This window comes from Salmo trutta, chromosome 28, assembly GCF_901001165.1.
Source record: "Salmo trutta chromosome 28, fSalTru1.1, whole genome shotgun sequence".
NCBI lineage: Eukaryota > Metazoa > Chordata > Actinopteri > Salmoniformes > Salmonidae > Salmo > Salmo trutta.
The window spans coordinates 43128459-43150917 of record NC_042984.1 but is presented as its reverse complement, the minus strand read 5'-3'; the positions used below and the strand labels follow the sequence as shown (position 1 = coordinate 43150917).

The 22459-nt window shown below is 37.5% G+C and overlaps 19 non-coding genes across 19 annotated transcripts; all 19 read left to right on the top strand.

Annotated features, from left to right (window-relative positions):
• The first annotated feature begins 105 nt into the window (after positions 1-105).
• On the top strand, positions 106-178 carry trnar-ucg (transfer RNA arginine (anticodon UCG)). The gene has a single exon. It is a non-coding gene; the product is annotated as a tRNA-Arg (tRNA).
• Positions 179-2607: 2429 nt separating this feature from the next.
• trnar-ucg (transfer RNA arginine (anticodon UCG)) lies at positions 2608-2680 on the top strand. The gene has a single exon. It is a non-coding gene; the product is annotated as a tRNA-Arg (tRNA).
• Positions 2681-3326: 646 nt separating this feature from the next.
• On the top strand, positions 3327-3399 carry trnar-ucg (transfer RNA arginine (anticodon UCG)). The gene has a single exon. It is a non-coding gene; the product is annotated as a tRNA-Arg (tRNA).
• Positions 3400-4764: 1365 nt separating this feature from the next.
• trnar-ucg (transfer RNA arginine (anticodon UCG)) lies at positions 4765-4837 on the top strand. Its single transcript has one exon. It is a non-coding gene; the product is annotated as a tRNA-Arg (tRNA).
• Positions 4838-6628: 1791 nt separating this feature from the next.
• trnaq-uug (transfer RNA glutamine (anticodon UUG)) lies at positions 6629-6701 on the top strand. Its single transcript has one exon. It is a non-coding gene; the product is annotated as a tRNA-Gln (tRNA).
• A 605-nt stretch (positions 6702-7306) lies between these two features.
• Positions 7307-7379, top strand: trnar-ucg (transfer RNA arginine (anticodon UCG)). The gene has a single exon. It is a non-coding gene; the product is annotated as a tRNA-Arg (tRNA).
• A 2152-nt stretch (positions 7380-9531) lies between these two features.
• trnar-ucg (transfer RNA arginine (anticodon UCG)) lies at positions 9532-9604 on the top strand. Its single transcript has one exon. It is a non-coding gene; the product is annotated as a tRNA-Arg (tRNA).
• Positions 9605-10676: 1072 nt separating this feature from the next.
• Positions 10677-10749, top strand: trnar-ucg (transfer RNA arginine (anticodon UCG)). Its single transcript has one exon. It is a non-coding gene; the product is annotated as a tRNA-Arg (tRNA).
• Positions 10750-11354: 605 nt separating this feature from the next.
• Positions 11355-11427, top strand: trnaq-uug (transfer RNA glutamine (anticodon UUG)). Its single transcript has one exon. It is a non-coding gene; the product is annotated as a tRNA-Gln (tRNA).
• Positions 11428-12032: 605 nt separating this feature from the next.
• On the top strand, positions 12033-12105 carry trnaq-uug (transfer RNA glutamine (anticodon UUG)). Its single transcript has one exon. It is a non-coding gene; the product is annotated as a tRNA-Gln (tRNA).
• Positions 12106-13429: 1324 nt separating this feature from the next.
• On the top strand, positions 13430-13502 carry trnar-ucg (transfer RNA arginine (anticodon UCG)). Its single transcript has one exon. It is a non-coding gene; the product is annotated as a tRNA-Arg (tRNA).
• A 1432-nt stretch (positions 13503-14934) lies between these two features.
• trnaq-uug (transfer RNA glutamine (anticodon UUG)) lies at positions 14935-15007 on the top strand. The gene has a single exon. It is a non-coding gene; the product is annotated as a tRNA-Gln (tRNA).
• A 646-nt stretch (positions 15008-15653) lies between these two features.
• On the top strand, positions 15654-15726 carry trnar-ucg (transfer RNA arginine (anticodon UCG)). The gene has a single exon. It is a non-coding gene; the product is annotated as a tRNA-Arg (tRNA).
• Positions 15727-16789: 1063 nt separating this feature from the next.
• On the top strand, positions 16790-16862 carry trnar-ucg (transfer RNA arginine (anticodon UCG)). The gene has a single exon. It is a non-coding gene; the product is annotated as a tRNA-Arg (tRNA).
• A 605-nt stretch (positions 16863-17467) lies between these two features.
• On the top strand, positions 17468-17540 carry trnaq-uug (transfer RNA glutamine (anticodon UUG)). Its single transcript has one exon. It is a non-coding gene; the product is annotated as a tRNA-Gln (tRNA).
• Positions 17541-18145: 605 nt separating this feature from the next.
• trnaq-uug (transfer RNA glutamine (anticodon UUG)) lies at positions 18146-18218 on the top strand. The gene has a single exon. It is a non-coding gene; the product is annotated as a tRNA-Gln (tRNA).
• Positions 18219-19542: 1324 nt separating this feature from the next.
• Positions 19543-19615, top strand: trnar-ucg (transfer RNA arginine (anticodon UCG)). The gene has a single exon. It is a non-coding gene; the product is annotated as a tRNA-Arg (tRNA).
• A 1324-nt stretch (positions 19616-20939) lies between these two features.
• Positions 20940-21012, top strand: trnar-ucg (transfer RNA arginine (anticodon UCG)). Its single transcript has one exon. It is a non-coding gene; the product is annotated as a tRNA-Arg (tRNA).
• Positions 21013-22123: 1111 nt separating this feature from the next.
• On the top strand, positions 22124-22196 carry trnaq-uug (transfer RNA glutamine (anticodon UUG)). Its single transcript has one exon. It is a non-coding gene; the product is annotated as a tRNA-Gln (tRNA).
• The last annotated feature ends 263 nt before the right edge of the window (positions 22197-22459 follow it).

The following is a 22459-nucleotide window of genomic DNA, read 5'->3' as shown; positions in this document are numbered from 1 at the left end:
CTTGTTAAATATCACTAGCTTTCCTCATTCAGACAGGTTCACAATTTTGATGTCTATTGTTGCAAAGCAAAGTCTGTATGATGTCATATAGTTCTATATAAAGTGGACTGCGTGGCCTAATGGATAAGGCGTCTGACTTCGAATCAGAAGATTGAAGGTTCGAGTCCCTTCGTGGTTGTTTAAATTGAATAGCTCAATTCATTTGGAAATGTTAAAAATTTCCTGAAATAAGGCGTTATTCTTGTTTCTTGGAAAAGCTAGGACATTGTTATGCAACTTTAATAATCTTAAGACTTCGAGGCCTGAGAAACATTGTGTTTGATTCTGTATCACAAGATTGAAGGAGCGAGTCTCTTCGTACTTGTCAAAAATCACCAACTTTCCTCATTCGGACAGGTTCAAAATGTTGATGTCTATTGTTGGAAAGCAAAGTCTGTATGATGTCATATTGGAGAAACTTGAGTAGACAGCCTGTCATAGTGGATAAGGCGATTACATTCTAATTACAATATTGACGGGTCTAGTCTCTTCGTGATTGTTTAATTTCATTAGCACAGCTAATTTGGAAATGTTCTTAGTTTCCCGAAATAAGGCTTTGTTCTTGTTGCATTGAAAAGCTCGGACGTTCGAGTCCCTTCGTGGTTGTTTAAATTGAATAGCACAATTCATTTGGAAATGAAAAGCTAGGAGATTGTTATGCAACTTTAATAATCTTAAGACTTTGAGGCCTGAGAAACATTGTGTTTGATTCTGTATCACAAGATTGAAGGATCGAGTCTCTTCGTACTTGTCTAAAATCACCATCTTTCCTCATTCGGACAGGTTCAAAATGTTGATGTCTATTGTTGCAAAGCAAAGTCTGTATGATGTCATATAGCAGAAACTTGAGTAGACATCCTGGAATAGTTGAAAAGGCGCTTGCCTTCTAACCACAATATTGAGGGGTCGAGTCTCTTTGTGATCGTTTAATTTCATTAGCTCAGCTAATTTGGAAATGTTCGCAAATTCCCGAAATAAGGCTTTGTTCTTGTTGCATTGAAAAGCTTGGACATTGTTATGCAACTTTGATAATCAAGGACTGCGAGGCCTGAGAGATATTGTTTCTGATTCTGCATCGCAAGATGGAGTGATAGAGTGTCTTCGTACTTGTTAAATATCACTAACTTTCCTCATTCAGACAGGTTCACAATTTTGATGTCTATTGTTGCAAAGCAAAGTCTGTATGATGTCATATAGATCCATGTGATGTAGACTTTGTGGCCTAATGGATAAGGCGTCTGACTTCGAATCAGAAGATCAAGGGTTTGAGTTCTTTTCGTGGTTGTTTAAATTGAATATCTCAATTCATTTGGAAATGAAAAGCTAGGAGATTGTTATGCAACTTTAATAATCTTAAGACTTTGAGGCCTGAGAAACATTGTGTTTGATTCTGTATCACAAGATTGAAGGATCGAGTCTCTTCGTACTTGTCAAAAATCACCATCTTTCCTCATTCGGACAGGTTCAAAATGTTGATGTCTATTGTTGCAAAGCAAAGTCTGTATGATGTCATATAGCAGAAACTTGAGTAGACATCCTTGAATAGTTGAAAAGGCGCTTGCCTTCTAACCACAATATTGAGGGGTCGAGTCTCTTTGTGATCGTTTAATTTCATTAGCTCAGCTAATTTGGAAATGTTCGCAAATTCCCGAAATAAGGCTTTGTTCTTGTTGCATTGAAAAGCTTGGACATTGTTATGCAACTTTGATAATCAAGGACTGCGAGGCCTGAGAGATATTGTTTCTGATTCTGCATCGCAAGATGGAGTGATAGAGTGTCTTCGTACTTGTTAAATATCACTAACTTTCCTCATTCAGACAGGTTCACAATTTTGATGTCTATTGTTGCAAAGCAAAGTCTGTATGATGTCATATAGGTCCATATGATGTAGACTGTGTGGCCTAATGGATAAGGCGTCTGACTTCGAATCAGAAGATCAAGGGTTTGAGTCCTTTCGTGGTTGTTTAAATTGAATATCTCAATTCATTTGGAAATGAAAAGCTAGGAGATTGTTATGCAACTTTAATAATCTTAAGACTTTGAGGCCTGAGAAACATTGTGTTTGATTCTGTATCACAAGATTGAAGGATCGAGTCTCTTCGTACTTGTCAAAAATCACCATCTTTCCTCATTCGGACAGGTTCAAAATGTTGATGTCTATTGTTGCAAAGCAAAGTCTGTATGATGTCATATAGCAGAAACTTGAGTAGACATCCTGGAATAGTTGAAAAGGCTCTTGCCTTCTAACCACAATATTGAGGGGTCGAGTCTCTTTCTGATCGTTTAATTTCATTAGCTCAGCTAATTTGGAAATGTTCGCAAATTCCCGAAATAAGGCTTTGTTCTTGTTGCATTGAAAAGCTTGGACATTGTTATGCAACTTTGATAATCAAGGACTGCGAGGCCTGAGAGATATTGTTTCTGATTCTGCATCGCAAGATGGAGTGATAGAGTGTCTTCGTACTTGTTAAATATCACTAACTTTCCTCATTCAGACAGGTTCACAATTTTGATGTCTATTGTTGCAAAGCAAAGTCTGTATGATGTCATATAGGTCCAGATGATGTAGACTGCGTGGCCTAATGGATAAGGCGTCTGACTTCGAATCAGAAGATTAAGGGTTTGAGTCCCTTCGTGGTTGTTTAAATTGAATAGCTCAATTCATTTGGAAATGTAAAGAATTTCGTGAAATAAGGCATTGTTCTTGTTTCTTTGAAAAGCTAGGACATTGTTATGCAACTTTAATATTCTTAAGACTTCGAGGCCTGAGAAACATTGTGTTTGATTCTGTATCACAAGATTGAAGGATCGAGTCTCTTCGTACTTGTCAAAAATCACAATCTTTCCTCATTTGGACAGGTTCAAAATGTTGATGTCTATTGTTGGAAAGCAAAGTCTGAATGATGTCATATTGGAGAAACTTGACTAGACAGCCTGTCATAGTGGATAAGGTGCTTACATTCTAATTACAATATTGACGGGTCGAGTCTCTTCGTGATTGTTTAATTTCATTAGCACAGCTAATTTGGAAATGTTCTTAGTTTCCTGAAATAAGTCTTTGTTCTTGTTGCATTGAAAAGCTCGGACATTGTTATTCAACTTTAATAATCAAGGACTGCGAGGCCTGAGAGATATTGTGTCTGATTCTGCATCGCAAGACGGAGTGATAGAGTGTCTTCGTACTTGTTAAATATCACTAGCTTTCCTCATTCAGACAGGTTCACAATTTTGATGTCTATTGTTGCAAAGCAAAGTCTGTATGATGTCATATAGGTCCAGATGATGTAGACTGCGTGGCCTAATGGATAAGGCGTCTGACTTCGAATCAGAAGATTAAGGGTTTGAGTCCCTTCGTGGTTGTTTAAATTGAATAGCTCAATTCATTTGGAAATGTAAAGAATTTCCTGAAATAAGGCATTGTTCTTGTTTCTTTGAAAAGCTAGGACATTGTTATGCAACTTTAATATTCTTAAGACTTCGAGGCCTGAGAAACATTGTGTTTGATTCTGTATCACAAGATTGAAGGATCGAGTCTCTTCGTACTTGTCAAAAATCACAATCTTTCCTCATTTGGACAGGTTCAAAATGTTGATGTCTATTGTTGGAAAGCAAAGTCTGAATGATGTCATATTGGAGAAACTTGACTAGACAGCCTGTCATAGTGGATAAGGTGCTTACATTCTAATTACAATATTGACGGGTCGAGTCTCTTCGTGATTGTTTAATTTCATTAGCACAGCTAATTTGGAAATGTTCTTAGTTTCCTGAAATAAGTCTTTGTTCTTGTTGCATTGAAAAGCTCGGACATTGTTATTCAACTTTAATAATCAAGGACTGCGAGGCCTGAGAGATATTGTGTCTGATTCTGCATCGCAAGATGGAGTGATAGAGTGTCTTCGTACTTGTTAAATATCACTAGCTTTCCTCATTCAGACAGGTTCACAATTTTGATGTCTATTGTTGCAAAGCAAAGTCTGTATGATGTCATATAGGTCCAGATGATGTAGACTGCTTGGCCTAATGGATAAGGCGTCTGACTTCGAATCAGAAGATTAAGGGTTTGAGTCCCTTCGTGGTTGTTTAAATTGAATAGCTCAATTCATTTGGAAATGTAAAGAATTTCCTGAAATAAGGCATTGTTCTTGTTTCTTTGAAAAGCTAGGACATTGTTATGCAACTTTAATATTCTTAAGACTTCGAGGCCTGAGAAACATTGTGTTTGATTCTGTATCACAAGATTGAAGGATCGAGTCTCTTCGTACTTGTCAAAAATCACAATCTTTCCTCATTTGGACAGGTTCAAAATGTTGATGTCTATTGTTGGAAAGCAAAGTCTGAATGATGTCATATTGGAGAAACTTGACTAGACAGCCTGTCATAGTGGATAAGGTGCTTACATTCTAATTACAATATTGACGGGTCGAGTCTCTTCGTGATTGTTTAATTTCATTAGCACAGCTAATTTGGAAATGTTCTTAGTTTCCTGAAATAAGGCTTTGTTCTTGTTGCATTGAAAAGCTCGGACATTGTTATTCAACTTTAATAATCAAGGACTGCGAGGCCTGAGAGATATTGTGTCTGATTCTGCATCGCAAGATGGAGTGATAGAGTGTCTTCGTACTTGTTAAATATCACTAGCTTTCCTCATTCAGACAGGTTCACAATTTTGATGTCTATTGTTGCAAAGCAAAGTCTGTATGATGTCATATAGGTCCAGATGATGTAGACTGCGTGGCCTAATGGATAAGGCGTCTGACTTCGAATCAGAAGATTAAGGGTTTGAGTCCCTTCGTGGTTGTTTAAATTGAATAGCTCAATTCATTTGGAAATGTAAAGAATTTCCTGAAATAAGGCATTGTTCTTGTTTCTTTGAAAAGCTAGGACATTGTTATGCAACTTTAATATTCTTAAGACTTCGAGGCCTGAGAAACATTTTGTTTGATTCTGTATCACAAGATTGAAGGATCGAGTCTCTTCGTACTTGTCAAAAATCACAATCTTTCCTCATTTGGACAGGTTCAAAATGTTGATGTCTATTGTTGGAAAGCAAAGTCTGAATGATGTCATATTGGAGAAACTTGACTAGACAGCCTGTCATAGTGGATAAGGTGCTTACATTCTAATTACAATATTGACGGGTCGAGTCTCTTCGTGATTGTTTAATTTCATTAGCACAGCTAATTTGGAAATGTTCTTAGTTTCCTGAAATAAGTCTTTGTTCTTGTTGCATTGAAAAGCTCGGACATTGTTATTCAACTTTAATAATCAAGGACTGCGAGGCCTGAGAGATATTGTGTCTGATTCTGCATCGCAAGATGGAGTGATAGAGTGTCTTCGTACTTGTTAAATATCACTAGCTTTCCTCATTCAGACAGGTTCACAATTTTGATGTCTATTGTTGCAAAGCAAAGTCTGTATGATGTCATATAGGTCCAGATGATGTAGACTGCGTGGCCTAATGGATAAGGCGTCTGACTTCGAATCAGAAGATTAAGTGTTCGAGTCCCTCTGTGGTTGTTTAAATTGAATAGCTCAATTCATTTGGAAAGGTAAAGATTTTCCTGAAATAAGGCATTGTTCTTGTTTCTTTGAAAAGCTAGGACATTGTTATGCAACTTTAATATTCTTAAGACTTCGAGGCCTGAGAAACATTGTGTTTGATTCTGTATCACAAGATTGAAGGATCGAGTCTCTTCGTACTTGTCAAAAATCACCAACTTTCCTCATTTGGACAGGTTCAAAATGTTGATGTCTATTGTTGGAAAGCAAAGTCTAAATGATGTCATATTGGAGAAACTTGACTAGACAGCCTGTCATAGTGGATAAGGTGCTTACATTCTAATTACAATATTGACGGGTCGAGTCTCTTCGTGATTGTTTAATTTCATTAGCACAGCTAATTTGGAAATGTTCTTAGTTTCCTGAAATAAGGCTTTGTTCTTGTTGCATTGAAAAGCTCGGACGTTCGAGTCCCTTCGTGGTTGTTTAAATTGAATAGCACAATTCATTTGGAAATGAAAAGCTAGGAGATTGTTATGCAACTTTAATAATCTTAAGACTTTGAGGCCTGAGAAACATTGTGTTTGATTCTGTATCACAAGATTGAAGGATCGAGTCTCTTCGTACTTGTCAAAAATCACCATCTTTCCTCATTCGGACAGGTTCAAAATGTTGATGTCTATTGTTGCAAAGCAAAGTCTGTATGATGTCATATAGCAGAAACTTGAGTGGACATCCTGGAATAGTTGAAAAGGCGCTTGCCTTCTAACCACAATATTGAAGGGTCGAGTCTCTTTGTGATCGTTTAATTTCATTAGCTCAGCTAATTTGGAAATGTTCGCAAATTCCCGAAATAAGGCTTTGTTCTTGTTGCATTGAAAAGCTTGGACATTGTTATGCAACTTTGATAATCAAGGACTGCGAGGCCTGAGAGATATTGTTTCTGATTCTGCATCGCAAGATGGAGTGATAGAGTGTCTTCGTACTTGTTAAATATCACTAACTTTCCTCATTCAGACAGGTTCACAATTTTGATGTCTATTGTTGCAAAGCAAAGTCTGTACGATGTCATATAGGTCCAGATGATGTAGACTGCGTGGCCTAATGGATAAGGCGTCTGACTTTGAATCAGAAGATCAAGGGTTCGAGTCCCTTCGTGGTTGTTTAAATTGAATAGCTCAATTCATTTGGAAATGAAAAGCCAGGAGATTGTTATGCAACTTTAATGATCTTAAGACTTTGAGGCCTGAGAAACATTGTGTTTGATTCTGTATCACAAGATTGAAGGATCGAGTCTCTTCGTACTTGTCAAAAATCACCATCTTTCCTCCTTCGGACAGGTTCAAAATGTTGATGTCTATTGTTGCAAAGCAAAGTCTGTATGATGTCATATAGCAGAAACTTGAGTAGACATCCTGGAATAGTTGAAAAGGCGCTTGCCTTCTAACCACAATATTGAGGGGTCGAGTCTCTTTGTGATCGTTTAATTTCATTAGCTCAGCAAATTTGGAAATGTTCGCAAATTCCCGAAATAAGGCTTTGTTCTTGTTGCATTGAAAAGCTTGGACATTGTTATGCAACTTTGATAATCAAGGACTGCGAGGCCTGAGAGATATTGTTTCTGATTCTGCATAGCAAGATGGAGTGATAGAGTGTCTTCGTACTTGTTAAATATCACTAACTTTCCTCATTCAGACAGGTTCACAATTTTGATGTCTATTGTTGCAAAGCAAAGTCTGTATGATGTCATATAGTTCTATAGAAAGCAGACTGCATGGCCTAATGGATAAGGCGTCTGACTTCGAATCAGAAGATTGAGGGTTCGAGTCCCTTCGTGGTTGTTTAAATTGAATAGCTCAATTCATTTGGAAATGTTAAAAATTTCCTGAAATAAGGCGTTATTCTTGTTTCTTGGAAAAGCTAGGACATTGTTATGCAACTTTAATAGTCTTAAGACTTCGATGCCTGAGAAACATTGTGTTTGATTCTGTATCACAAGATTGAAGGAGCGAGTCTCTTCGTACTTGTCAAAAATCACCAACTTTCCTCATTCGGACAGGTTCAAAATGTTGATGTCTATTGTTGGAAAGCAAAGTCTGTATGATGTCATATTGGAGAAACTTGAGTAGACAGCCTGTCATAGTGGATAAGGCGATTACATTCTAATTACAATATTGACGGGTCTAGTCTCTTCGTGATTGTTTAATTTCATTAGCACAGCTAATTTGGAAATGTTCTTAGTTTCCCGAAATAAGGCTTTGTTCTTGTTGCATTGAAAAGCTCGGACGTTCGAGTCCCTTCGTGGTTGTTTAAATTGAATAGCACAATTCATTTGGAAATGAAAAGCTAGGAGATTGTTATGCAACTTTAATAATCTTAAGACTTTGAGGCCTGAGAAACATTGTGTTTGATTCTGTATCACAAGATTGAAGGATCGAGTCTCTTCGTACTTGTCAAAAATCACCATCTTTCCTCATTCGGACAGGTTCAAAATGTTGATGTCTATTGTTGCAAAGCAAAGTCTGTATGATGTCATATAGCAGAAACTTGAGTAGACATCCTGGAATAGTTGAAAAGGCTCTTGCCTTCTAACCACAATATTGAGGGGTCGAGTCTCTTTCTGATCGTTTAATTTCATTAGCTCAGCTAATTTGGAAATGTTCGCAAATTCCCGAAATAAGGCTTTGTTCTTGTTGCATTGAAAAGCTTGGACATTGTTATGCAACTTTAATAATCTTAAGACTTTGAGGCCTGAGAAACATTGTGTTTGATTCTGTATCACAAGATTGAAGGATCGAGTCTCTTCGTACTTGTCAAAAATCACCATCTTTCCTCATTCGGACAGGTTCAAAATGTTGATGTCTATTGTTGCAAAGCAAAGTCTGTATGATGTCATATAGCAGAAACTTGAGTAGACATCCTGGAATAGTTGAAAAGGCGCTTGCCTTCTAACCACAATATTGAGGGGTCGAGTCTCTTTGTGATCGTTTAATTTCATTAGCTCAGCTAATTTGGAAATGTTCGCAAATTCCCGAAATAAGGCTTTGTTCTTGTTGCATTGAAAAGCTTGGACATTGTTATGCAACTTTGATAATCAAGGACTGCGAGGCCTGAGAGATATTGTTTCTGATTCTGCATCGCAAGATGGAGTGATAGAGTGTCTTCGTACTTGTTAAATATCACTAACTTTCCTCATTCAGACAGGTTCACAATTTTGATGTCTATTGTTGCAAAGCAAAGTCTGTATGATGTCATATAGGTCCAGATGATGTAGACTGCGTGGCCTAATGGATAAGGCGTCTGACTTCGAATCAAGAAGATTAAGGGTTTGAGTCCCTTCGTGGTTGTTTAAATTGAATAGCTCAATTCATTTGGAAATGTAAAGAATTTCCTGAAATAAGGCATTGTTCTTGTTTCTTTGAAAAGCTAGGACATTGTTATGCAACTTTAATATTCTTAAGACTTCGAGGCCTGAGAAACATTGTGTTTGATTCTGTATCACAAGATTGAAGGATCGAGTCTCTTCGTACTTGTCAAAAATCACAATCTTTCCTCATTTGGACAGGTTCAAAATGTTGATGTCTATTGTTGGAAAGCAAAGTCTGAATGATGTCATATTGGAGAAACTTGACTAGACAGCCTGTCATAGTGGATAAGGTGCTTACATTCTAATTACAATATTGACGGGTCGAGTCTCTTCGTGATTGTTTAATTTCATTAGCACAGCTAATTTGGAAATGTTCTTAGTTTCCTGAAATAAGGCTTTGTTCTTGTTGCATTGAAAAGCTCGGACATTGTTATTCAACTTTAATAATCAAGGACTGCGAGGCCTGAGAGATATTGTGTCTGATTCTGCATCGCAAGATGGAGTGATAGAGTGTCTTCGTACTTGTTAAATATCACTAGCTTTCCTCATTCAGACAGGTTCACAATTTTGATGTCTATTGTTGCAAAGCAAAGTCTGTATGATGTCATAGAGTTCTATATAAAGCAGACTGCGTGGCCTAATGGATAAGGCGTCTGACTTCGAATCAGAAGATTGAGGGTTCGAGTCCCTTCGTGGTTGTTTAAATTGAATAGCTCAATTCATTTGGAAATGTTAAAAATTTCCTGAAATAAGGCGTTATTCTTGTTTCTAGGAAAAGCTAGGACATTGTTATGCAACTTTAATAATCTTAAGACTTCGAGGCCTGAGAAACATTGTGTTTGATTCTGTATCACAAGATTGAAGGAGCGAGTCTCTTCGTACTTGTCAAAAATCACCAACTTTCCTCATTCGGACAGGTTCAAAATGTTGATGTCTATTGTTGGAAAGCAAAGTCTGTATGATGTCATATTGGAGAAACTTGAGTAGACAGCCTGTCATAGTGGATAAGGCGATTACATTCTAATTACAATATTGACGGGTCTAGTCTCTTCGTGATTGTTTAATTTCATTAGCACAGCTAATTTGGAAATGTTCTTAGTTTCCCGAAATAAGGCTTTGTTCTTGTTGCATTGAAAAGCTCGGACGTTCGAGTCCCTTCGTGGTTGTTTAAATTGAATAGCACAATTCATTTGGAAATGAAAAGCTAGGAGATTGTTATGCAACTTTAATAATCTTAAGACTTTGAGGCCTGAGAAACATTGTGTTTGATTCTGTATCACAAGATTGAAGGATCGAGTCTCTTCGTACTTGTCAAAAATCACCATCTTTCCTCATTCGGACAGGTTCAAAATGTTGATGTCTATTGTTGCAAAGCAAAGTCTGTATGATGTCATATAGCAGAAACTTGAGTAGACATCCTGGAATAGTTGAAAAGGCGCTTGCCTTCTAACCACAATATTGAGGGGTCGAGTCTCTTTGTGATCGTTTAATTTCATTAGCTCAGCTAATTTGGAAATGTTCGCAAATTCCCGAAATAAGGCTTTGTTCTTGTTGCATTGAAAAGCTTGGACATTGTTATGCAACTTTGATAATCAAGGACTGCGAGGCCTGAGAGATATTGTTTCTGATTCTGCATCGCAAGATGGAGTGATAGAGTGTCTTCGTACTTGTTAAATATCACTAACTTTCCTCATTCAGACAGGTTCACAATTTTGATGTCTATTGTTGCAAAGCAAAGTCTGTACGATGTCATATAGGTCCAGATGATGTAGACTGCGTGGCCTAATGGATCAAGCGTCTGACTTCGAATCAGAAGATCAAGGGTTCGAGTCCCTTCGTGGTTGTTTAAATTGAATAGCTCAATTCATTTGGAAATGAAAAGCCAGGAGATTGTTATGCAACTTTAATAATCTTAAGACTTTGAGGCCTGAGAAACATTGTGTTTGATTCTGTATCACAAGATTGAAGGATCGAGTCTCTTCGTACTTGTCAAAAATCACCATCTTTCCTCCTTCGGACAGGTTCAAAATGTTGATATCTATTGTTGCAAAGCAAAGTCTGTATGATGTCATATAGCAGAAACTTGAGTAGACATCCTGGAATAGTTGAAAAGGCGCTTGCCTTCTAACCACAATATTGAGGGGTCGAGTCTCTTTGTGATCGTTTAATTTCATTAGCTCAGCAAATTTGGAAATGTTCTCAAATTCCCGAAATAAGGCTTTGTTCTTGTTGCATTGAAAAGCTTGGACATTGTTATGCAACTTTGATAATCAAGGACTGCGAGGCCTGAGAGATATTGTTTCTGATTCTGCATCGCAAGATGGAGTGATAGAGTGTCTTCGTACTTGTTAAATATCACTAACTTTCCTCATTCAGACAGGTTCACAATTTTGATGTCTATTGTTGCAAAGCAAAGTCTGTATGATGTCATATAGGTCCAGATGATGTAGACTGCGTGGCCTAATGGATAAGGCGTCTGACTTTGAATCAGAAGATTAAGGGTTCGAGTCCCTTCGTGGTTGTTTAAATTGAATAGCTCAATTCATTTGGAAATGAAAAGCCAGGAGATTGTTATGCAAATTTAATAATCTTAAGACTTTGAGGCCTGAGATACATTGTGTTTGATTCTGTATCACAAGATTGAAGGATCGAGTCTCTTCGTACTTGTCAAAAATCACCATCTTTCCTCCTTCGGACAGGTTCAAAATGTTGATGTCTATTGTTGCAAAGCAAAGTCTGTATGATGTCATATAGCAGAAACTTGAGTAGACATCCTGGAATAGTTGAAAAGGCGCTTGCCTTCTAACCACAATATTGAGGGGTCGAGTCTCTTTGTGATCGTTTAATTTCATTAGCTCAGCAAATTTGGAAATGTTCGCAAATTCCCGAAATAAGGCTTTGTTCTTGTTGCATTGAAAAGCTTGGACATTGTTATGCAACTTTGATAATCAAGGACTGCGAGGCCTGAGAGATATTGTTTCTGATTCTGCATAGCAAGATGGAGTGATAGAGTGTCTTCGTACTTGTTAAATATCACTAACTTTCCTCATTCAGACAGGTTCACAATTTTGATGTCTATTGTTGCAAAGCAAAGTCTGTATGATGTCATATAGGTCCAGATGATGTAGACTGCGTGGCCTAATGGATAAGGCGTCTGACTTTGAATCAGAAGATTAAGGGTTCGAGTGCCTTCGTGGTTGTTTAAATTGAATAGCACAATTCATTTGGAAATGAAAAGCTAGGAGATTGTTATGCAACTTTAATAATCTTAAGACTTTGAGGCCTGAGAAACATTGTGTTTGATTCTGTATCACAAGATTGAACGATCGAGTCTCTTCTTACTTGTCAAAAATCACCATCTTTCCTCATTCGGACAGGTTCAAAATGTTGATGTCTATTGTTGCAAAGCAAAGTCTGTATGATGTCATATAGCAGAAACTTGAGTAGACATCCTGGAATAGTTGAAAAGGCGCTTGCCTTCTAACCACAATATTGAGGGGTCGAGTCTCTTTGTGATCGTTTAATTTCATTAGCTCAGCTAATTTGGAAATGTTCGCAAATTCCCGAAATAAGGCTTTGTTCTTGTTGCATTGAAAAGCTTGGACATTGTTATGCAACTTTGATAATCAAGGACTGCGAGGCCTGAGAGATATTGTTTCTGATTCTGCATCGCAAGATGGAGTGATAGAGTGTCTTCGTACTTGTTAAATATCACTAACTTTCCTCATTCAGACAGGTTCACAATTTTGATGTCTATTGTTGCAAAGCAAAGTCTGTATGATGTCATATAGGTCCAGATGATGTAGACTGCGTGGCCTAATGGATAAGGCGTCTGACTTCGAATCAGAAGATTAAGTGTTCGAGTCCCTCTGTGGTTGTTTAAATTGAATAGCTCAATTCATTTGGAAAGGTAAAGATTTTCCTGAAATAAGGCATTGTTCTTGTTTCTTTGAAAAGCTAGGACATTGTTATGCAACTTTAATATTCTTAAGACTTCGAGGCCTGAGAAACATTGTGTTTGATTCTGTATCACAAGATTGAAGGATCGAGTCTCTTCGTACTTGTCAAAAATCACCAACTTTCCTCATTTGGACAGGTTCAAAATGTTGATGTCTATTGTTGGAAAGCAAAGTCTAAATGATGTCATATTGGAGAAACTTGACTAGACAGCCTGTCATAGTGGATAAGGTGCTTACATTCTAATTACAATATTGACGGGTCGAGTCTCTTCGTGATTGTTTAATTTCATTAGCACAGCTAATTTGGAAATGTTCTTAGTTTCCTGAAATAAGGCTTTGTTCTTGTTGCATTGAAAAGCTCGGACATTGTTATTCAACTTTAATAATCAAGGACTGCGAGGCCTGAGAGATATTGTGTCTGATTCTGCATCGCAAGATGGAGTGATAGAGTGTCTTCGTACTTGTTAAATATCACTAGCTTTCCTCATTCAGACAGGTTCACAATTTTGATGTCTATTGTTGCAAAGCAAAGTCTGTATGATGTCATATAGTTCTATAGAAAGCAGACTGCGTGGCCTAATGGATAAGGCGTCTGACTTCGAATCAGAAGATTGAGGGTTCGAGTCCCTTCGTGGTTGTTTAAATTGAATAGCTCAATTCATTTGGAAATGTTAAAAATTTCCTGAAATAAGGCGTTATTCTTGTTTCTTGGAAAAGCTAGGACATTGTTATGCAACTTTAATAGTCTTAAGACTTCGATGCCTGAGAAACATTGTGTTTGATTCTGTATCACAAGATTGAAGGAGCGAGTCTCTTCGTACTTGTCAAAAATCACCAACTTTCCTCATTCGGACAGGTTCAAAATGTTGATGTCTATTGTTGGAAAGCAAAGTCTGTATGATGTCATATTGGAGAAACTTGAGTAGACAGCCTGTCATAGTGGATAAGGCGATTACATTCTAATTACAATATTGACGGGTCTAGTCTCTTCGTGATTGTTTAATTTCATTAGCACAGCTAATTTGGAAATGTTCTTAGTTTCCCGAAATAAGGCTTTGTTCTTGTTGCATTGAAAAGCTCGGACGTTCGAGTCCCTTCGTGGTTGTTTAAATTGAATAGCACAATTCATTTGGAAATGAAAAGCTAGGAGATTGTTATGCAACTTTAATAATCTTAAGACTTTGAGGCCTGAGAAACATTGTGTTTGATTCTGTATCACAAGATTGAAGGATCGAGTCTCTTCGTACTTGTCAAAAATCACCATCTTTCCTCATTCGGACAGGTTCAAAATGTTGATGTCTATTGTTGCAAAGCAAAGTCTGTATGATGTCATATAGCAGAAACTTGAGTAGACATCCTGGAATAGTTGAAAAGGCTCTTGCCTTCTAACCACAATATTGAGGGGTCGAGTCTCTTTCTGATCGTTTAATTTCATTAGCTCAGCTAATTTGGAAATGTTCGCAAATTCCCGAAATAAGGCTTTGTTCTTGTTGCATTGAAAAGCTTGGACATTGTTATGCAACTTTAATAATCTTAAGACTTTGAGGCCTGAGAAACATTGTGTTTGATTCTGTATCACAAGATTGAAGGATCGAGTCTCTTCGTACTTGTCAAAAATCACCATCTTTCCTCATTCGGACAGGTTCAAAATGTTGATGTCTATTGTTGCAAAGCAAAGTCTGTATGATGTCATATAGCAGAAACTTGAGTAGACATCCTGGAATAGTTGAAAAGGCGCTTGCCTTCTAACCACAATATTGAGGGGTCGAGTCTCTTTGTGATCGTTTAATTTCATTAGCTCAGCTAATTTGGAAATGTTCGCAAATTCCCGAAATAAGGCTTTGTTCTTGTTGCATTGAAAAGCTTGGACATTGTTATGCAACTTTGATAATCAAGGACTGCGAGGCCTGAGAGATATTGTTTCTGATTCTGCATCGCAAGATGGAGTGATAGAGTGTCTTCGTACTTGTTAAATATCACTAACTTTCCTCATTCAGACAGGTTCACAATTTTGATGTCTATTGTTGCAAAGCAAAGTCTGTATGATGTCATATAGGTCCAGATGATGTAGACTGCGTGGCCTAATGGATAAGGCGTCTGACTTTGAATCAGAAGATTAAGGGTTCGAGTCCCTTCGTGGTTGTTTAAATTGAATAGCTCAATTCATTTGGAAATGTAAAGAATTTCCTGAAATAAGGCATTGTTCTTGTTTCTTTGAAAAGCTAGGACATTGTTATGCAACTTTAATATTCTTAAGACTTCGAGGCCTGAGAAACATTGTGTTTGATTCTGTATCACAAGATTGAAGGATCGAGTCTCTTCGTACTTGTCAAAAATCACAATCTTTCCTCATTTGGACAGGTTCAAAATGTTGATGTCTATTGTTGGAAAGCAAAGTCTGAATGATGTCATATTGGAGAAACTTGACTAGACAGCCTGTCATAGTGGATAAGGTGCTTACATTCTAATTACAATATTGACGGGTCGAGTCTCTTCGTGATTGTTTAATTTCATTAGCACAGCTAATTTGGAAATGTTCTTAGTTTCCTGAAATAAGGCTTTGTTCTTGTTGCATTGAAAAGCTCGGACATTGTTATTCAACTTTAATAATCAAGGACTGCGAGGCCTGAGAGATATTGTGTCTGATTCTGCATCGCAAGATGGAGTGATAGAGTGTCTTCGTACTTGTTAAATATCACTAGCTTTCCTCATTCAGACAGGTTCACAATTTTGATGTCTATTGTTGCAAAGCAAAGTCTGTATGATGTCATAGAGTTCTATATAAAGCAGACTGCGTGGCCTAATGGATAAGGCGTCTGACTTCGAATCAGAAGATTGAGGGTTCGAGTCCCTTCGTGGTTGTTTAAATTGAATAGCTCAATTCATTTGGAAATGTTAAAAATTTCCTGAAATAAGGCGTTATTCTTGTTTCTTGGAAAAGCTAGGACATTGTTATGCAACTTTAATAATCTTAAGACTTCGAGGCCTGAGAAACATTGTGTTTGATTCTGTATCACAAGATTGAAGGAGCGAGTCTCTTCGTACTTGTCAAAAATCACCAACTTTCCTCATTCGGACAGGTTCAAAATGTTGATGTCTATTGTTGGAAAGCAAAGTCTGTATGATGTCATATTGGAGAAACTTGAGTAGACAGCCTGTCATAGTGGATAAGGCGATTACATTCTAATTACAATATTGACGGGTCTAGTCTCTTCGTGATTGTTTAATTTCATTAGCACAGCTAATTTGGAAATGTTCTTAGTTTCCCGAAATAAGGCTTTGTTCTTGTTGCATTGAAAAGCTCGGACGTTCGAGTCCCTTCGTGGTTGTTTAAATTGAATAGCACAATTCATTTGGAAATGAAAAGCTAGGAGATTGTTATGCAACTTTAATAATCTTAAGACTTTGAGGCCTGAGAAACATTGTGTTTGATTCTGTATCACAAGATTGAAGGATCGAGTCTCTTCGTACTTGTCAAAAATCACCATCTTTCCTCATTCGGACAGGTTCAAAATGTTGATGTCTATTGTTGCAAAGCAAAGTCTGTATGATGTCATATAGCAGAAACTTGAGTAGACATCCTGGAATAGTTGAAAAGGCGCTTGCCTTCTAACCACAATATTGAGGGGTCGAGTCTCTTTGTGATCGTTTAATTTCATTAGCTCAGCTAATTTGGAAATGTTCGCAAATTCCCGAAATAAGGCTTTGTTCTTGTTGCATTGAAAAGCTTGGACATTGTTATGCAACTTTGATAATCAAGGACTGCGAGGCCTGAGAGATATTGTTTCTGATTCTGCATCGCAAGATGGAGTGATAGAGTGTCTTCGTACTTGTTAAATATCACTAACTTTCCTCATTCAGACAGGTTCACAATTTTGATGTCTATTGTTGCAAAGCAAAGTCTGTACGATGTCATATAGGTCCAGATGATGTGGCCTAATGGATAAAGCGTCTGACTTCGAATCAGAAGATCAAGGGTTCGAGTCCCTTCGTGGTTGTTTAAATTGAATAGCTCAATTCATTTGGAAATGAAAAGCCAGGAGATTGTTATGCAACTTCAAAAATCTTAAGACTTTGAGGCCTGAGAAACATTGTGTTTGATTCTGTATCACAAGATTGAAGGATCGAGTCTCTTCGTACTTGTCAAAAATCACCATCTTTCCTCCTTCGGACAGGTTCAAAATGTTGATGTCTATTGTTGCAAAGCAAAGTCTGTATGATGTCATATAGCAGAAACTTGAGTAGACATCCTGGAATAGTTGAAAAGGCGCTTGCCTTCTAACCACAATATTGAGGGGTCGAGTCTCTTTGTGATCGTTTAATTTCATTAGCTCAGCAAATTTGGAAATGTTCTCAAATTCCCGAAATAAGGCTTTGTTCTTGTTGCATTGAAAAGCTTGGACATTGTTATGCAACTTTGATAATCAAGGACTGCGAGGCCTGAGAGATATTGTTTCTGATTCTGCATCGCAAGATGGAGTGATAGAGTGTCTTCGTACTTGTTAAATATCACTAACTTTCCTCATTCAGACAGGTTCACAATTTTGATGTCTATTGTTGCAAAGCAAAGTCTGTATGATGTCATATAGGTCCAGATGATGTAGACTGCGTGGCCTAATGGATAAGGCGTCTGACTTTGAATCAGAAGATTAAGGGTTCGAGTCCCTTCGTGGTTGTTTAAATCGAATAGCTCAATTCATTTGGAAATGAAAAGCTAGGACATTGTTATGCAACTTTAATAATCATAAGACTTTGAGGCCTGAGAAACATTGTGTTTGATTCTGTATCACAAGATTGAAGGATCGAGTCTCTTCGTACTTGTCAAAAATCACCATCTTTCCTCATTCGGACAGGTTCAAAATGTTGATGTCTATTGTTGCAAAGCAAAGTCTGTATGATGTCATATAGCAGAAACTTGAGTAGACATCCTGGAATAGTTGAAAAGGCGCTTGCCTTCTAACCACAATATTGAGGGGTCGAGTCTCTTTGTGATCGTTTAATTTCATTAGCTCAGCTAATTTGGAAATGTTCGCAAATTCCCGAAATAAGGCTTTGTTCTTGTTGCATTGAAAAGCTTGGACATTGTTATGCAACTTTGATAATCAAGGACTGCGAGGCCTGAGAGATATTGTTTCTGATTCTGCATCGCAAGATGGAGTGATAGAGTGTCTTCGTACTTGTTAAATATCACTAACTTTCCTCATTCAGACAGGTTCACAATTTTGATGTCTATTGTTGCAAAGCAAAGTCTGTATGATGTCATATAGGTGCAGATGATGTAGACTGCGTGGCCTAATGGATAAGGCGTCTGACTTTGAATCAGAAGATTAAGGGTTCGAGTCCCTTCGTGGTTGTTTAAATCGAATAGCTCAATTCATTTGGAAATGAAAAGCTAGGAGATTGTTATGCAACTTTAATAATCATAAGACTTTGAGTCCTGAGAAACATTGTGTTTGATTCTGTATCACAAGATTGAAGGATCGAGTCTCTTCGTACTTGTCAAAAATCACCATCTTTCCTCATTCGGACAGGTTCAAAATGTTGATGTCTATTGTTGCAAAGCAAAGTCTGTATGATGTCATATAGCAGAAACTTGAGTAGACATCCTGGAATAGTTGAAAAGGCGCTTGCCTTCTAACCACAATATTGAGGGGTCGAGTCTCTTTGTGATCGTTTAATTTCATTAGCTCAGCTAATTTGGAAATGTTCGCAAATTCCCGAAATAAGGCTTTGTTCTTGTTGCATTGAAAAGCTTGGACATTGTTATGCAACTTTGATAATCAAGGACTGCGAGGCCTGAGAGATATTGTTTCTGATTCTGCATCGCAAGATGGAGTGATAGAGTGTCTTCGTACTTGTTAAATATCACTAACTTTCCTCATTCAGACAGGTTCACAATTTTGATGTCTATTGTTGCAAAGCAAAGTCTGTATGATGTCATATAGGTCCAGATGATGTAGACTGCGTGGCCTAATGGATAAGGCGTCTGACTTCGAATCAGAAGATTAAGCTTTTGTGTCCCTTCGTGGTTCTTTAAACTGAATAGCTCAATTCATTTCGAAATGTAAAGAATTTCCTGAAATAAGGCATTGTTCTTGTTTCTTTGAAAAGCTAGGACATTGTTATGCAACTTTAATATTCTTAAGACTTCGAGGCCTGAGAAACATTGTGTTTGATTCTGTATCACAAGATTGAACGATCGAGTCTCTTCTTACTTGTCAAAAATCAACATCTTTCCTCATTCGGACAGGTTCAAAATGTTGATGTCTATTGTTGCAAAGCAAAGTCTGTATGATGTCATATAGCAGAAACTTGAGTAGACATCCTGGAATAGTTGAAAAGGCGCTTGCCTTCTAACCACAATATTGAGGGGTCGAGTCTCTTTGTGATCGTTTAATTTCATTAGCTCAGCTAATTTGGAAATGTTCGCAAATTCCCGAAATAAGGCTTTGTTCTTGTTGCATTGAAAAGCTTGGACATTGTTATGCAACTTTGATAATCAAGGACTGCGAGGCCTGAGAGATATTGTTTCTGATTCTGCATCGCAAGATGGAGTGATAGAGTGTCTTCGTACTTGTTAAATATCACTAACTTTCCTCATTCAGACAGGTTCACAATTTTGATGTCTATTGTTGCAAAGCAAAGTCTGTATGATGTCATATAGGTCCAGATGATGTAGACTGCGTGGCCTAATGGATAAGGCGTCTGACTTCGAATCAGAAGATTAAGGGTTCGAGTCCCTCTGTGGTTGTTTAAATCGAATAGCTCAATTCATTTGGAAATGAAAAGCTAGGAGATTGTTATGCAACTTTAATAATCATAAGACTTTGAGGCCTGAGAAACATTGTGTTTGATTCTGTATCACAAGATTGAAGGATCGAGTCTCTTCGTACTTGTCAAAAATCACCATCTTTCCTCATTCGGACAGGTTCAAAATGTTGATGTCTATTGTTGCAAAGCAAAGTCTGTATGATGTCATATAGCAGAAACTTGAGTAGACATCCTGGAATAGTTGAAAAGGCGCTTGCCTTCTAACCACAATATTGAGGGGTCGAGTCTCTTTGTGATCGTTTAATTTCATTAGCTCAGCTAATTTGGAAATGTTCGCAAATTCCCGAAATAAGGCTTTGTTCTTGTTGCATTGAAAAGCTTGGACATTGTTATGCAACTTTGATAATCAAGGACTGCGAGGCCTGAGAGATATTGTTTCTGATTCTGCATCGCAAGATGGAGTGATAGAGTGTCTTCGTACTTGTTAAATATCACTAACTTTCCTCATTCAGACAGGTTCACAATTTTGATGTCTATTGTTGCAAAGCAAAGTCTGTATGATGTCATATAGGTCCAGATGATGTAGACTGCGTGGCCTAATGGATAAGGCGTCTGACTTCGAATCAGAAGATTAAGCTTTTGTGTCCCTTCGTGGTTCTTTAAACTGAATAGCTCAATTCATTTCGAAATGTAAAGAATTTCCTGAAATAAGGCATTGTTCTTGTTTCTTTGAAAAGCTAGGACATTGTTATGCAACTTTAATATTCTTAAGACTTCGAGGCCTGAGAAACATTGTGTTTGATTCTGTATCACAAGATTGAACGATCGAGTCTCTTCTTACTTGTCAAAAATCAACATCTTTCCTCATTCGGACAGGTTCAAAATGTTGATGTCTATTGTTGCAAAGCAAAGTCTGTATGATGTCATATAGCAGAAACTTGAGTAGACATCCTGGAATAGTTGAAAAGGCGCTTGCCTTCTAACCACAATATTGAGGGGTCGAGTCTCTTTGTGATCGTTTAATTTCATTAGCTCAGCTAATTTGGAAATGTTCGCAAATTCCCGAAATAAGGCTTTGTTCTTGTTGCATTGAAAAGCTTGGACATTGTTATGCAACTTTGATAATCAAGGACTGCGAGGCCTGAGAGATATTGTTTCTGATTCTGCATCGCAAGATGGAGTGATAGAGTGTCTTCGTACTTGTTAAATATCACTAACTTTCCTCATTCAGACAGGTTCACAATTTTGATGTCTATTGTTGCAAAGCAAAGTCTGTATGATGTCATATAGGTCCAGATGATGTAGACTGCGTGGCCTAATGGATAAGGCGTCTGACTTCGAATCAGAAGATTAAGGGTTCGAGTCCCTCTGTGGTTGTTTAAATTGAATAGCTCAATTCATTTGGAAAGGTAAAGAATTTCCTGAAATAAGGCATTGTTCTTGTTTCTTTGAAAAGCTAGGACATTGTTATGCAACTTTAATATTCTTAAGACTTCGAGGCCTGAGAAACATTGTGTTTGATTCTGTATCACAAGATTGAAGGATCGAGTCTCTTCGTACTTGTCAAAAATCACCAACTTTCCTCATTTGGACAGGTTCAAAATGTTGATGTCTATTGTTGGAAAGCAAAGTCTAAATGATGTCATATTGGAGAAACTTGACTAGACAGCCTGTCATAGTGGATAAGGTGCTTACATTCTAATTACAATATTGACGGGTCGAGTCTCTTCGTGATTGTTTAATTTCATTAGCACAGCTAATTTGGAAATGTTCTTAGTTTCCTGAAATAAGGCTTTGTTCTTGTTGCATTGAAAAGCTCGGACTTTCGAGTCTTTTCCTGGTTGTTTAAATTGAATAGCATAAATCTTTTGGAAATGTTTCATTTCATGAATAAAGGCATTGTTCTTGTTTCTTTGAAAAGCTAGGACATTGTTATGCAACTTTAATAATCTTAAGACTTTGAGGCCTGAGAAACATTGTGTTTGATTCTGTATCACAAGATTGAAGGATCGAGTCTCTTCGTACTTGTCAAAAATCACCATCTTTCCTCCTTCGGACAGGTTCAAAATGTTGATGTCTATTGTTGCAAAGCAAAGTCTGTATGATGTCATATAGCAGAAACTTGAGTAGACATCCTGGAATAGTTGAAAAGGCGCTTGCCTTCTAACCACAATATTGAGGGGTCGAGTCTCTTTGTGATCGTTTAATTTCATTAGCTCAGCAAATTTGGAAATGTTCGCAAATTCCCGAAATAAGGCTTTGTTCTTGTTGCATTGAAAAGCTTGGACATTGTTATGCAACTTTGATAATCAAGGACTGCGAGGCCTGAGAGATATTGTTTCTGATTCTGCATCGCAAGATGGAGTGGTAGAGTGTCTTCGTACTTGTTAAATATCACTAACTTTCCTCATTCAGACAGGTTCACAATTTTGATGTCTATTGTTGCAAAGCAAAGTCTGTATGATGTCATATAGGTCCAGATAATGTAGACTGCGTGGCCTAATGGATAAGGCGTCTGACTTTGAATCAGAAGATTAAGGGTTCGAGTGCCTTCGTGGTTGTTTAAATTGAATAGCACAATTCATTTGGAAATGAAAAGCTAGGAGATTGTTATGCAACTTTAATAATCTTAACACTTTGAGGCCTGAGAAACATTGTGTTTGATTCTGTATCACAAGATTGAACGATCGAGTCTCTTCTTACTTGTCAAAAATCAACATCTTTCCTCATTCGGACAGGTTCAAAATGTTGATGTCTATTGTTGCAAAGCAAAGTCTGTATGATGTCATATAGCAGAAACTTGAGTAGACATCCTGGAATAGTT